The 13,268-nt window shown below is 54.6% G+C and overlaps 1 pseudogene; it reads right to left on the bottom strand.

The window, feature by feature from the left end:
• Window positions 1-12,711: 12,711 nt before the first annotated feature.
• On the bottom strand, window positions 12,712-12,868 carry LOC147822685 (U2 spliceosomal RNA; annotated as a pseudogene).
• Window positions 12,869-13,268: the final 400 nt, after the last annotated feature.

The raw sequence follows: 13,268 nt of genomic DNA, 5'->3' as shown, positions 1-13,268 counted from the left end.
ACAGGAGACAAGCCAGTTGCACTGACTCTGCCTGTGTAGGAGGCTCATTTTAGCCCGGAGTAGGCGGCTCCATGGTTTCCTCTGGCTGTGCTGAACCCCAAGACCTCCAAGGGGTCCCTTGGCTCCTGGCTGGTGGAGCAGGGGTCAGGTGGGGGTGGAAGCAGAGCAGGCCCAGGGCCCTGTGTGTGAATGGGAGGCCTCCCCACTTGTCCTCTGCTAAGCCTCGGGAGGAGGATCCTTGTGTGGCTGTCTTGGCTTCTCTACCCTCACCCAGTGCCCCTTGGTGGAGTGCTCTACTTGACCTGCTTCCAGCCCCCTGTATCCCCAGCTCCACTGAGGCTCCTCCCTCTGCTACCCATCAGGCCATCTGTCCCTTGCTCCCTTGAGAAGGTGCCCTGTCCCCCTCATCCCCTCTGCCAAGTTGGTGCTCAGCCCTGAAGGAGTCAGGGGCTGGCTGCTTGGTTCCTGCTAAGTCCTGCTCTGTGAGCTCCTTCCTGCCCTCTTTTGCTGTCCAGCTTCCCCGTCTATATTGTCCTTTCCGGGAGTAGGTGTAGATCTTCCACCATCAGTGCTGATTTCCTTTCCTGATGTGGAACGGGTGGCAATGACAGCCTCTCCCAGAGCACAGGGGGATCCTGTGCTTCCTCGTCTTCCACCCAGGCTACATGGTCCTCCTGGGAACTAGGCTGGGATGCTTAGCCTGTGTTGCAGAGGAAGAAAAGGAGGCCCAGAGTGGTGGATGCTGGGTCAGGGCCCCTGCATGCCCTGCCACGGCTGGGAAGGATGCCTCATTCAAGGTTAAAGCACTAAGTGTGGCCAGAGCCAGGCCACCTCCAGGAAGTAGGCAGGCCAGGACTTTCGGTACAGCTGGAGGAAGCCATGGTGGGCCCAGATCCACTCAAAGACAACTGCTCAGCTAGGCTCGGGGCCCAAGGCTCAATGCCTTCCCACAGGAAGCTTGACAGAGCTGTTCTTCCCCACTCCCACTGACGTGTGCAGGGCCAGCACGAGATCAAGCAGTGGGGACAGACAGGCAGGGCGCCTCATGCTTAGCACTCTGGGCTCTGGGGCATTGGGCCTCAGCCAAATGAAAACCCAGGGCACCGCAGCCACAATACTCGGCTGACTGGGGAGGTGGTGAGGAGGAGGGCTGTCTAGGAAGGGGAGAACATTCCAGGTCAGCGCAGTCCAGTAGAACTCCCTGCCAACATGGAAGGCTCTGGGGCAAGCGAGCTGTCCAACAGAGCATCTTGAACACAGGAAGTCCTTGTCTTCATTCTTGGAGTTTTAATCCACTTAAGCCATGGGAAGGTGGTTGGGCAGGAGGGGGGTTGCATGGAGCAGGGTGGGCAGGAGGCTGTTTTGGATCATTGGGAGGCATTTTTGGTCACTTGAGATCCAGTTGTGGATCTGTGATGGCTCATGATCCAAGGTGAGGGGAAGAGGTACCCAGCTGACCCTTCTGCTTTGGCCAGAGCTGACCGGCCCAGTCCAGAGAACACAGCAGACTGATGACCAGTGATGAACTAGACAGCTAGAACCTCTGTTGGGAGATTCGGACTTTGCTGCTGGTGAGTTGTCCCACAGTACACGGTCAGATCCTCACTGAAGGCTGAGATGCAAGGGACAGAGGCTGGACCAGCCATGTAGATGGAGCAGGTCCTCGGAGAGAATGCAGCCCCATGGCAAGGACAGGGGAGGCTCTAAACTTCAGCCTCTCCTCAGAGCCCACCTTGAGCTGTCTTCTCTGGAAGACAGGCGAGGTGGGGTGGGCTGTTTGTCTCTGACGTTAAACCATAGAAGTGGAATGCTCAGCAATTTTCACGCGGCTTTGCGTGGAAGTGTCTGCTGGGAGATGACCCAGGGCCCACAGGGAGGGTGATACAGACAAGGACCAGGGCCAGCTAGGCTCAAGCTTTGCCCTTCCCTTCCCTCCTACAGCTGGACCACAGCCTGGTCTCCCCAGGGCCATGGGCAGGGCTCATCACTACATCTGCCGCAGTGCAAAGGGGTACGGATTCTCGTTGCTAAGCCTGACTCCTGTAATAGGCGAGCACTTAAGCAATTATTAGCAGCAGAAATCTCTGCACTCAATTCTCAGTTCTCCTCTGGAGAGTTGGAAGCCTCTGGGGTCTCATACCGGGCAAATTCATAGTAGGCACACAGGATATCTGTCTGTTGATTTCATTCTATCTGTGCCACTCCATCCATCCACCCAGCTACCTATTCACCCATCCATCCACTCATCCACCTCCCAGCCACCCTCCATCTACCTATCCGTGCACCCACCCACCCATCTATCCACCCGCCATTTATTCACCCACCACCCACCCATGCATCCACCCACCCCACTGCCCTCTTACCACCCCCCACGGACTCACTCATCCAGCCACTTAGCCAACTGCTCACCCACCCATCCTCAGCTTCTGGGTACCCCTTTGCCCACTGGGTTTGATGAGGTGTCCCCCCCACAACAGGCTATTGGACCCATTGCTCTGACAGGGAGGTGAGGCTCGGGGAGGGGAGAAACTTTTGGAGGCCACACAGGTCCTCAGATTTCAGACGCTAAGTGCCTTCTGTTCTTGTCCAGAGAGCTGACACAAGCTCCATTTCTCACTGACTTATTGTCCCCTGGGGGCAAGTCTTGTGTCTCAAGGCCTCCCCACTGGAGAGTGTCCCTGAGTCCCCACAGCCTGAGCACTGGGCTGGCTTCAGAGCAGACAGGAGACGAGGACCCCTTCTCCCCGGGGGTCCTGCCCCGACCTGCAGGGAAGACAGCTGCCAGAATGGTGCAGGGCGGATGTGAAGCCAGGAATTCCTGGGACGCATCAAGAGGGGGGTGGGCTGGGCCATTGGCAGTGAGTGGGGGGATGCAGGGAGCAGGCTGATGGCTGGCATGTCCCAGCTCGCATGGCCAGGCAGCCTCCCTCCAGCTCCGGCAAGCTGCCTCCTGTCTGTGCTTCCTCCCTCCCTCCCATATGCACAGTGGGGGAGCCCTTTGGCCCTAGCTCCCTGTCCCAAACTCCCCCTTTCATTTCCAGATGGAAATAGACAGATTCTTCCTGCAAGGCTGCCTGCCCCAGCCAGGTACCAGCCCACCTCTGGGCTCAGGCTTACAGCAGTCCCAGCAGCTCCTCCCTTCCTGGGTTTCTAAAGCCAAAAAGTTCCTTTGGAGCTCTGCTGCCCATGGCTGGGTGTCCTCCTCCAACATGATACCGTAATGGAGGATGACACAGCTCCTGTCACTCAGCCACGCACACACTTCTTTGGGTCAGGGCTCCCTTGTCCCCACACTCTGGATGACAGTTCTCTGTCCTCTTCCTGGCCTTGTTTCAATGCCACTTTCCCTGAGAAGACAGGATTCTAGTTGACAGGCATCAGGAGCCGTGGAAGGCTCTAGGGGAGGGTAGGATGTCAGTTGAGAATAGCTAGGGGTCAGAAAGAAAGGGCTGAGTGTTGAAGCCTCCAGTGACTCCCTTCCTGGTGACAACCTCCCAGGCAAGCACCTTGCTGGGTCCCCAGCAGCCCCAGGCACAGCTCTGTGAGTTGGTAGCCCATTCTCTGGCCACCCAAGGGCATCCGGCCTCCCTTCCCCACACCCTCCGCTCCCCCTCCCCTCCCAGTCAGCCCCTTCCTCAGCAGCACAAGACTGAAGCTTGCAGCCTCCTGGTTCTCTTCTCTGCTGTGGTTTTCCCACAGCCAAGGAAGTGATTTCCAGGCACAGGCATGAGAATAGCCAGTGACCTTGGGATAAACTTGACCTCTCTATCATCAAAGGGCACCTTTCAGCTCTAACGCTCATCTTCCCGCCCACATCTCCTCTGCTGTCACGTGGCCCTCAGTTTCCCCACCTGCCAGTGGGCAAGGGCAGCTGGCCTCCTGGGCCCTGCTCAGCTGAGGTCCCCTGTGACTGGTGCCACATACTGGCCATCTTGGGCTTAGAGGTCAACCTCTGAGCACCCTTGTGCCAGAGCATGGTCTGAACCCTCCTAAGCAGAAGCAGGCCCTGGGTCAGGGCGTGCGGGCTGCTGGTGGTCAGCTCTGGGCTTGGCCCTGGGTTGAGGGCTGGGCAATGTCCAGCTCTGTGGGGGATGTGGGAGCTGCCTCCAAGCTTGGAGTCCTTCACTCCATTTGTCCCACTATGTGCTCTGCTGAGCCTGGTCATCAAGGCTTTCGGGGACCAACACTGTGGAGTTCTGCAGACCCGGCCACACTCATCAGTGCTATCTTTTGCAGGGTTTCTTGCCTCCCTTCCAATCCACGTCTGTCCAGTGGCTATGTGGCGTCTATTCCAGCTGAGCAAGTTTCTCAGGAGGCTGCACAAGGTCTATGTGCCCACTAGTGAACCTGGACAGATACCCAGCTCCTCCTAAAACTACAGCTCTGGATGGAGCTGGGGGAGGCTGGTGTGTCTCTCTCACTGTGGCCTTGCCCTCCCTGAGCTGTGTTGCACTGGCTGAAAGACACCCCATGCCGGTCAGGTATCACCCCTGCTCTGTGGAGGAGCTGGCTTCAGTGTTTGGGCATGGACACTAAGAGAGGAGTGTGAGCCTGGTCTTGGAGTAACTTGTTTTGCGCCTTTCTCCCCAAGATTGTGAGTCCCCATTCCAGTCCTCTGTGCCCTATGGGACGCCAGCACTGGCAGAAGCTGCACACTGGAGGGGACAGTGGGTGGTGAGTGCATGCAACAGCCCTGTGGGTCTGTGCGCCTCTGGCCTAGGCCAGCAGGTCCCAGCTGAGTGCAGATGAGAGGAGGAAGAAGGTGCAGAAACTACAGAGGGAAGTGGGATCACAGCAAGGCTCCAGCAGCTCATGGTTTTCCTGAGATGAAATGAACTCCTGAGAGGCAGCTGGGTGGCATGCACGTCGGGAGGCAGCCTTCCAAGGTAGAGGGTGGCCAGGCCTGCCAACCCCATGCAGGTGCCTGCCGTCCCCTTTGCCTGAAGTAAGAGTGGTCCTGGGCTGGCTCCTTCACTCACTCCTTGGAACTGCACCTTCAGATCACAGAGCCTAGATCCTTAACTACAAGAAGCATCGACTGGGACTGTTTTTCCAGACTGTGCTTTCGTTCCCACACTGGCTGAGAGACCAGAAGTCCAGCCCCCTAGGGAGATGGGGCGCCTGGTCACAGAGAGAGCGCAGGCCAGATGCTCCAGGGTGAGCTGCTGGGCTCCTTGCCTTCCCAATGGCCGGGGACCTTGCCTTAGGTGGGCGGTGGGGCCTCTGCTGCCAGGCTGGCCCTGGGCACAAGTGCCCAAGATCTGAGGGAAACAAAAACCTCAGGATCTGAATCCTGAATAGCAGCTGGCTGCATCCACAGTGCCAGATTCAGATCAAAGCGGAGGGACATGGGCAGCCCCAGCCCGGAGTCTCTGGTCCCCACAACAGAGCTGCGGGTTGGCTGGTGGCAGAACACAAAGGGCCCCCGTGGTGCCACATTCCCTCACTCTGGGGAAGGCCTTGAGGCCCAGGGAGGGGGAGTGCATTCCTGGGACTGCTGTTCCCCCCTGCAGAACCACTGGTCACACATGAGACCGTGGGTTAAGAATTTCCTTTTCTATTTTTACTGTAAAATTTGCACTGGCAGAGGGCGTTTGGTTTGGGGGGGAGCTCTTTTTTGAGCAGCTTGGCTGCAGATAAAAGGGTGGTCGGCCTGCAGGGCTGAGAGGGACGCTTACTGCTTCACAGCCTCGGTGGCTGAGGGGCCCATAAGGGGTCAAAAAGCTCATTATCACCTGGTTTTATTATACCAGTTAACCATTAAGAAAGGAGTGGAGAGGGGCCTGGGTGGCTTGTTGAAGGCTGGCTAGTAGCTCTTTGGGAAGCCAGTGCCTGAGCCCCAGGCTTGGTGGGTGAACGAGGGGGAGGCTGGAGCCAGGTTAGGATCTGGCATGCATGGGCTTCCCTGCCCTGTGTGTGGACAGAATGTGGATGGATGGGCCAGCTGTGCCCAGTGGTGCCTGGTACCTTTTGGGGCTGAGCCTCCTCTGTGGGCCAGCCGTGGCTCCAAGGCTACTCCTAGGCTGTGGTGAAGTTGCCACGCTTCCAGGAAAGCTCCGGAGGCAAATGTCCATGGAGGTCCTTGAGTACCTTTCCACATGGGTCCCCGGTGCCCCTGCCCACAAAGGGAACCGTGGACTTGTCCACATAAGTCCTGACCTCTGCTCTCTGGAGAAGGACTACACAGACCCATCAGGGCTCATAGACCCTGCCCTGGGAAGTAGTGTAGAAAGCAGCTTTCTGGATGTGCAGGCACTGTGGGCACCAAGAGGCATGTGATTTGCCTAGGGGCTATAGCATTGGTTTGGGGGCTGCTGGCCTTGCGGGTCAGGCTGAGGAAAAGGCACATTTATGGCAGAGACCCTGTTGGTTCCTACTCAAGTGAGTTTCAGGTTTCCCAGAACAGTATCTCTATGACCAGGCCTCTCCTTTACAAGAGACGTCCACTACCAAGTGATCCAGGAGCAGATTCCCCGTTTCCCCCTGTTCTCTCAGATATGTGTTCCCTGTGGTGAGTGAGCTTTTCTCCAGCAAAACGATAGGCAGAGAAAGGCGGAGATGTGCCTCCTGATGCAGGGACGCCCTGTGTGCTGGGTGTGGAGTGGTGGAACACCAGCCCAGACCTGGGACTCCCAACAGTGGGTGGGTGGAGCCAACAGCGTTTGTGTGAACTGTACTGGGAGCTGCTGAAAGACAGGTGAACTGAGTGCTCACAGCACTCCTATGGGCCTGTGGGCACACATGTGTTCATGCACGTGTGTGTGTGCGCATGCACACACACACACACGCACTCACACTGCATGGGAATTGCTTCCCAAGTCCCCAGCTCTTAGCAGTTTCCAAGTCCTAGGCACAAGCCCCCAGGAGGTGCTGGAGTCCCTAGGTGGATACAGTGCAAAAGCGTCCCAGCAAGGGAGGATGCACTGGAGCGGGTGACAAGCCCGAATGAACCCCAAGCCTGGGGCTCTGCCCAGCCCTGCTGACCACTCTGAAGCCCAGCCACTATGCTTCCTCCACAGGAGCCCTGAGTCTCGAGGCTGCTGCTCATCTGAGGCTCTGAGATGTGAACACTGGTGCTTTCATCACAGCTGGGCCCTGTGCCCCTCCATCCCTGCATGTTCTTCAGCTCTGGAAAATTCCTTGAAATTTAAAAACTAATTTCCTTCCCTTCATTTTCTCTATTCTTTTTTTTCTCCTCCCATTTACGCTCTTACTGGACCTCTTGACCTCAGTTCCTAAAATCTTTTCTCTCCAATTTTCTATCACTGTGCCTTGGAGCTCCACTTTCTGAAAGATTTCTCCAGCTTTATTGTTCATACCTTCTACTTTCTGCCGAGTTTCTCCCTCCCTCCCTCCCTCTCTCCTGTGGTGCTGGGGTTGGAACCCAGGGCCACTTGCATGCTAGATAATCATCTACCACGGAGCTGCACCCCAGCCTGCCTTTTCTCACGGTTGTATTTTAGGCCCCAAAGCCCTCTGCTCTCTTTCAGTAGCATCCGGTGTGGTACTGTGGCTGTGACGCCTCGCTCCCGGGGACAGTCCTGCCACCCATCTTTTATGATAAGCCCCCGTCCTTCCCTGGTCTGTACTTGCCCCTGCTCTGGCTTGGTCCCTATCCAGGAAGTTTGGCTCCCCGGTCCCCGTCGGTGACAACGATATCTACCCCCAGGGCTTCAGGGTCCCTGTCTTTGGACTGTTCCACTTGGGTTGGCTGGGCTTTTGAGGATCAGGCCCAGATGGTGCCCAGGGCCTTGGGAGCTACTCAGAAGCCAAGGTTCCATGCCCACCCAGCTACAGAATCCCTTTGTTGGCCTTTGCTTGTCTTTGCTCTCCGTGGCCTCTGTGGGATCTGGGGAAGGGGGTGATTGGGTGGGAGGTGATGGCAGAGCAGAGCTGGACTGGACTGAGCAGACTCGAAGGTCCTGCTCGGCACTTGAGGCCTCTGTGGCCCAACAAGAGTGGCCTCCTGTGGGTTCTGTATGCACATACAGCTACTCTTGGCTCACAGGGCTGCTGCTGGCCAGCTTCCTTGGCTGTCCCTGCCCCTGGCCTGCAGGCATGGCTTCTCGGCCATGTGGTAGGAATCAGGCCGGCCAGCGCCCCATCCGCCTCTGTTCTCTACTTGGAGCCTGCATTGCTGCATGGCTTCCTGAAAGTCTTCTTTAAACAAAGAATCCATTTATCATGTATTTAATACGGGTGTGAGGTGAACGCCCAGGTGGGCTCTGTGTCCAGGTGGGCCTGGTTGGGATCCAGAATCAGCCGCTTTATAACCTGTGTGACCTTGGCAGCCCTCGCTTCCCTGAGCCTTTTTTCCTTATCTGTGTAAAGGGAGTGAAATTCCCACCTGGCTGGGTTGTTGTGGGGCACAGATGAGATAACGTGCCATAAAGTGCCCGCTGAGGGCTGGCACATGGCTGGTGTTCGGAGAGAGTGTCCTTTGTGTTACTGTTTGTGTAGGTGTCTTACCTGCCAGCACATGGGGCGCTGCGGTCCCTGTCACCAGCCTGGGCCACCCTTGGGTTTTGTGGACAATTCTGTGAGTTCAGCACTGGTGCCTAGGTTGCCTGTCTGTTCTGGAGATGGGTGTGCAGGGCTGGGCGGGTCCCAGGAATGCCATCCATCTCCCCAGCCCTGGGGGGCGGGGCTGATCTTCCGCCTGTGACAGGCCACCTGCAGCCTGCAGAGGCTGCCTGGGGACGGGCTGTCAGCACAGGGAGGGACTGCCTGGCCCTGCAAGACTGGGCCTGTGCCTGAGCCACATCCGGAATTCCGAAGGAGCAGCTACCTCTCCGGCTCCTGTCTGCTCTTGTCCAGGAATGTCCCGCCCGCTAAAGCCGCTGCTCTCCAGGGGCCCTTTCCTGAGTCCCTGCTTTGTGACATGAAGTCTGGGAGCAATAATGATACACAGCATGTCCCGCCCACCCTCAGAGGGGACAGTCTGGACAGTGCTCCCCCAAGTCCTGGTGGAGACTCACTTGGTGAAAACAGATACTCACTGAGTAACAGAATCTGTGAGACCCACAGCCCTCAGCCCAGCAGAGATCCCCCTGAGCTTCCACCTACAGACTCGGGTTACTAGGGATGCATTAATCCCTGACACAGAAGAAGGTGCTGCTGATGCCCATGGTCAAGGCAGGGGCCTGCTGGCTCCCAGAGTGGCTTGTGCTTGTCACCTCCAGGTGGCCATGGGACCGAGGTGTCAGCACTGGGAGGAACTGCCTGGCTCTGCAAGACTTTTTTCTGATTTTTTCTTCCCTCCTGATGCGAGGTCCTGGAAAGATACCACCAGTCCCACTGGGCAGTCGGCAGAGAAGTCAAGGTCTGCCATACTCGGGGCAGGGGTGGGAAGTGGGTGATGGTTCTCAGACATGGATGTCCAGAGCCCTCTGGGAAGCTAGGGAAGTTCTGACTCAGTGGCTCCGGAGGGAGGCCTGGGGTCCCTGTGCTGCTGTGGCTGTGGTGGCTGGAACTGCATCCTGGGAAAGTGCTCTGGGCCAGAGGAGGGACGTGGGGTGGAGCCCATGGTCTTCTTTCCACACAACTGGACAAAGCCCAGCTCAGATCTAGGCATCTCAGCCCAGGCTTTTCAGCTCTAGGCCTACCTCAGTTTCCCAACCTCTCAACAAGGTGACTCCAGAGCCCCCTTTCTTCCTGGAATCAGTGCCCCATCTTTTGCTGTTACCTACCTGGGCACAGCTGCCCTCGAGGCGGCACTGGTGGCCCGTTTTGCTCTGCCCAGCTGAGCATGTTGGTCTGTGGACCCAGCCCACCTGCCCTGGGAGCTGTCCCTGCCCTGGTCTTGCCCAGCCCCAAGATCCCTCACATCTGCAGCCCCACATCACTAGGAACCATTAGAAATGCAGATTCTAGGGCATCCATATCTTTAGGGAATCCTGATGTGCACAGGTGAGAACCAGATCCCCATGGTGACTCCGTAGAGGGCAGATGAGGCCCAGGAAGGCTGAAGGGCCAAGGTGGCACTGAGGCAGCCCAGCCAGGTCAGGCCATGTTGGAAAGGGGAAGTTTGCTTGTCTAGCCTCTAGGAGGTTGAGCCCAACTCTGCAAGCTGAGGTATTTATGCCCATTTTACAGATGGGAAAGCTGAGGCCCCCAGGGACCAAGAATCCACATGTGTTCCGGCCTGGACAAAGGCTAAGCTGACCTAAGCACTACTAAGCTGCTGGGAAAGTTAAACCCTCATGGAAATGAATGAGTCTGGCTTCTGTGTTTTTCTAAGCTTGGTAGATCAAGATAAACATTTATCTAAGTGGAAATGCAAAGCTTTTGTGCTCTAGGAACCCATAGCCAAGGCAAAAAGGCAAATCAAACAGACACAGATCTGCAATGCTATGACAAGGAAACAACACTGTAATTACAAGGAAAATATTCAAATTGATGCTTAAAAAGCAACAGGGGGACCATAGTAAATAAAGAGGACAAGGACGGGGAGAGATACCCCCAGGAAATTCTCTTTTATTTCTTTTTCTTTTTCTTTTATTTTTTGAGATGCTGGGTTGGAACCTAGGGCCTCACACATGACTGGCAAGTGCTCTCCACTGAACCACACTTCCAGCCCCAGGAGTCTTGCAGAGGCACAAAATACAGGGAGAAGACAATGAGCAGAGGCAGTGTTCACTCACAGTCACACAGCAGGTGAGGTGTTCCAAGGGACAGGTGGGTTCCATAGCAGGCATCTCTTGGGCAGGATGCACTGCTGTTCCTGCCCTGACCCAGCCAGTTGCTAACCTTGAGGCCTCGATCACTCCATCTGCATAATAGGCCCACAAGTCTGAGAAGCACTGGGGAGGCAGAGTGACCCCAGCTCAACAAGCTTGGGGCACAGCAGGCAGAACTTGTCATAGGCCCCCAGCCAGCTGGCTGACCTTGATGTTGCTGCAACCCCACATAAACCAAGAATGCCGTGATTCAATGCATCTAAGAGGATTGGAGCTGCTGTGGGCACCAGAGAAGTGTCTAAGGAGAAGTCACTGCCAGCATGGGTGGGAACCAGACAGCCCAGGTTGCCCTGCTCTCATTTCTGACCCACGTGCAGGTCACATTTCACGGGGGGTGACACAGTGGATGGGGTGAACTCCCCAGGTGAAAGGATGTGAGATGCAGCCACACCCAGAACACAGGAAGCTATGCATGGGCCCCTCAGTTCCACACCTCCTGGCTCCTGTCACCCCCAGTTGGTGCTGTTTCCCAACACAGCTTGATGGAGACTCCGTTCCACCTGCCCCTGTCACTCACTGCGAAGCTGCAATCTGCAGTCTATTCTGTTCCAGGGGTGGGCGGACACCCGCAGTTCATTAGCACTGGAGGTAGCACTAGTGGTGTCCAGCTTTCGGCTGTCAGGGTAATGCAGATGTTGACCTGACCTGGGCCGTGAGTTGACCCTCAAACTCAGCTATCTGGGGTTCCCTGCAATAGAGCTGCCAGGCCATGACATCACCAGGGTGAGCACACCCCATGTGGACTGGGCAGCAATGCAGGAGAGTTGCCATAGACTACTTTTCTGTATGTAAAATTAAAAATCTTCCCAAGAAGAAGATCTCAGGTTCACCTGCTTTCATTGGTAATTTTTATCCATATACTCAAGAAACCTAATTCTACCCTTAATTCTTACAGTGAAGAGCCAAGCAGGAAATATTTCCCAAAGCATTGTAAGAAGCTAATAGGCCCTCAATGACAGAACCTGTCACCAACCGGACTGGGAAGGAAGATGATAAGCCCCCAAAGATACCAACAAGGGATAATTCATCTCAACTAAGTTGGGTTTATCCCAGAACCAAAAGTGGTTGAATGTCATCAAATAAATTAATATAATTATTCACAGCAATACCTTATGGTTGTTTCAATAGAAGAGAAAAAAAATGATAAAATTCAACATCCATTCAAGAAAGATACTTCCACTGGGAACAGAGGAGCCTCCCTAACTTGACAAAGAGTTCACATAAACCACGAAGCAAGGTCCCCACCAAAGCTCCACCCTGAGGTCAGAACCTGTGCCATCCACCCTGCTGCCTCGTAGGGGCTGAGTCCCAGCTCCAGGCCAGAAATGAGAGACAGAGGTACCAGGGCTGAAGGGCAGAAGTAAGACCGAGAGTCACAGAGGACGTTATTCTGTGTGTAATGGCTGTGAAGCACCAGGATAAATTATTCAAATTAAAAAGTGAGGCGGGAAGCTTACTGGATAAAAAGAAATCCATATACAAAAATCAAGGTGTTTTTCTATGTGTATTCAGTGATAAACTGAAACTTAAGAAAAGATGTCCTTCATGAAAGCTTGAAGATATAAAGCAACTAGGACAAACAAAACACGTACAAGATTTTTACAGAGGAAATTGAATCTAAAACACCTCCAAGTGGCTCTCAACAAGATCCAGATACATGGAAAAATGAGAATATCCCTGTCCCTCCAGGTCCCTGTAGCCAAGGTGACAGCTCTCCATCAATCAGATTTCTCACATTCCCACCCAAATTTCTAATCTGTTCTTCCTTTTTTTGGTGGATTATGACAAACTGATTCTAAAATTGGTGTTGAAAGACAAAGAACCAAGATATGGGCACAGGAACTGCTGCCTCTGGGAGATAAAAGCTCAGGGCTGGTGACACTACAATGGGCTCCCACATGGACAGGGAGGGGACATGGAGGGGCTTTAGTCAATGGCTTTGGGACCCTAGGTCTCCACACACCTAGAGAAAAATGTGACTGCTTCACATTGTACAAACCCTAAGCAGGCGTGTCCAACCTGTGGCCTGGGACACTTGTCCTCTTTTTAAAAATTTCCTAATAAAATAAAGGAAGTTTTGTTACTTATATAGATTACACTTGATCTTAGCCAAAAGGCCGAGAAGCGATTTTTACTTACATATATTAACTATGTTATGTATTTTATATGCAGCCCAAGACAATCCTGTTCATTCCACGTGGCCCAGGCAAGCCAAAGGTTGGACAGGTCTGAAAGCAAAGCTTCACCTAAGAAGACAATTTAGAGGATTATCTTCATGACTTTGAGTTAGGGATGGATTACAATGTGCAAAGTTAATAGTCATAAAGGCAAAGGTGGACACATCTTATTATACACAGAAGTTCGGTTACATTAAAAGCCACCATAAAAGGACTGAGAAGACAAACGACAGGGTGGGAGGCACTGCGCTGGATTCCAAATGGAAGGAGTTCTCCTGATATCACCAGGCTGTTTGCAGGAATCCACTTGGCAGAGCCCTCACTTTGTCCAAGGCAGGCGTGTGACTTGGCC

This window comes from Heterocephalus glaber, unplaced genomic scaffold (assembly GCF_053883595.1).
Source record: "Heterocephalus glaber isolate CG9 unplaced genomic scaffold, H.glaber_assembly_v1.0 deba00001610, whole genome shotgun sequence".
NCBI classification, from domain to species: Eukaryota; Metazoa; Chordata; class Mammalia; order Rodentia; family Bathyergidae; genus Heterocephalus; species Heterocephalus glaber.
Note: the sequence above shows the minus strand (reverse complement) of the source record. Positions and strands in the feature narration are given on the sequence as shown.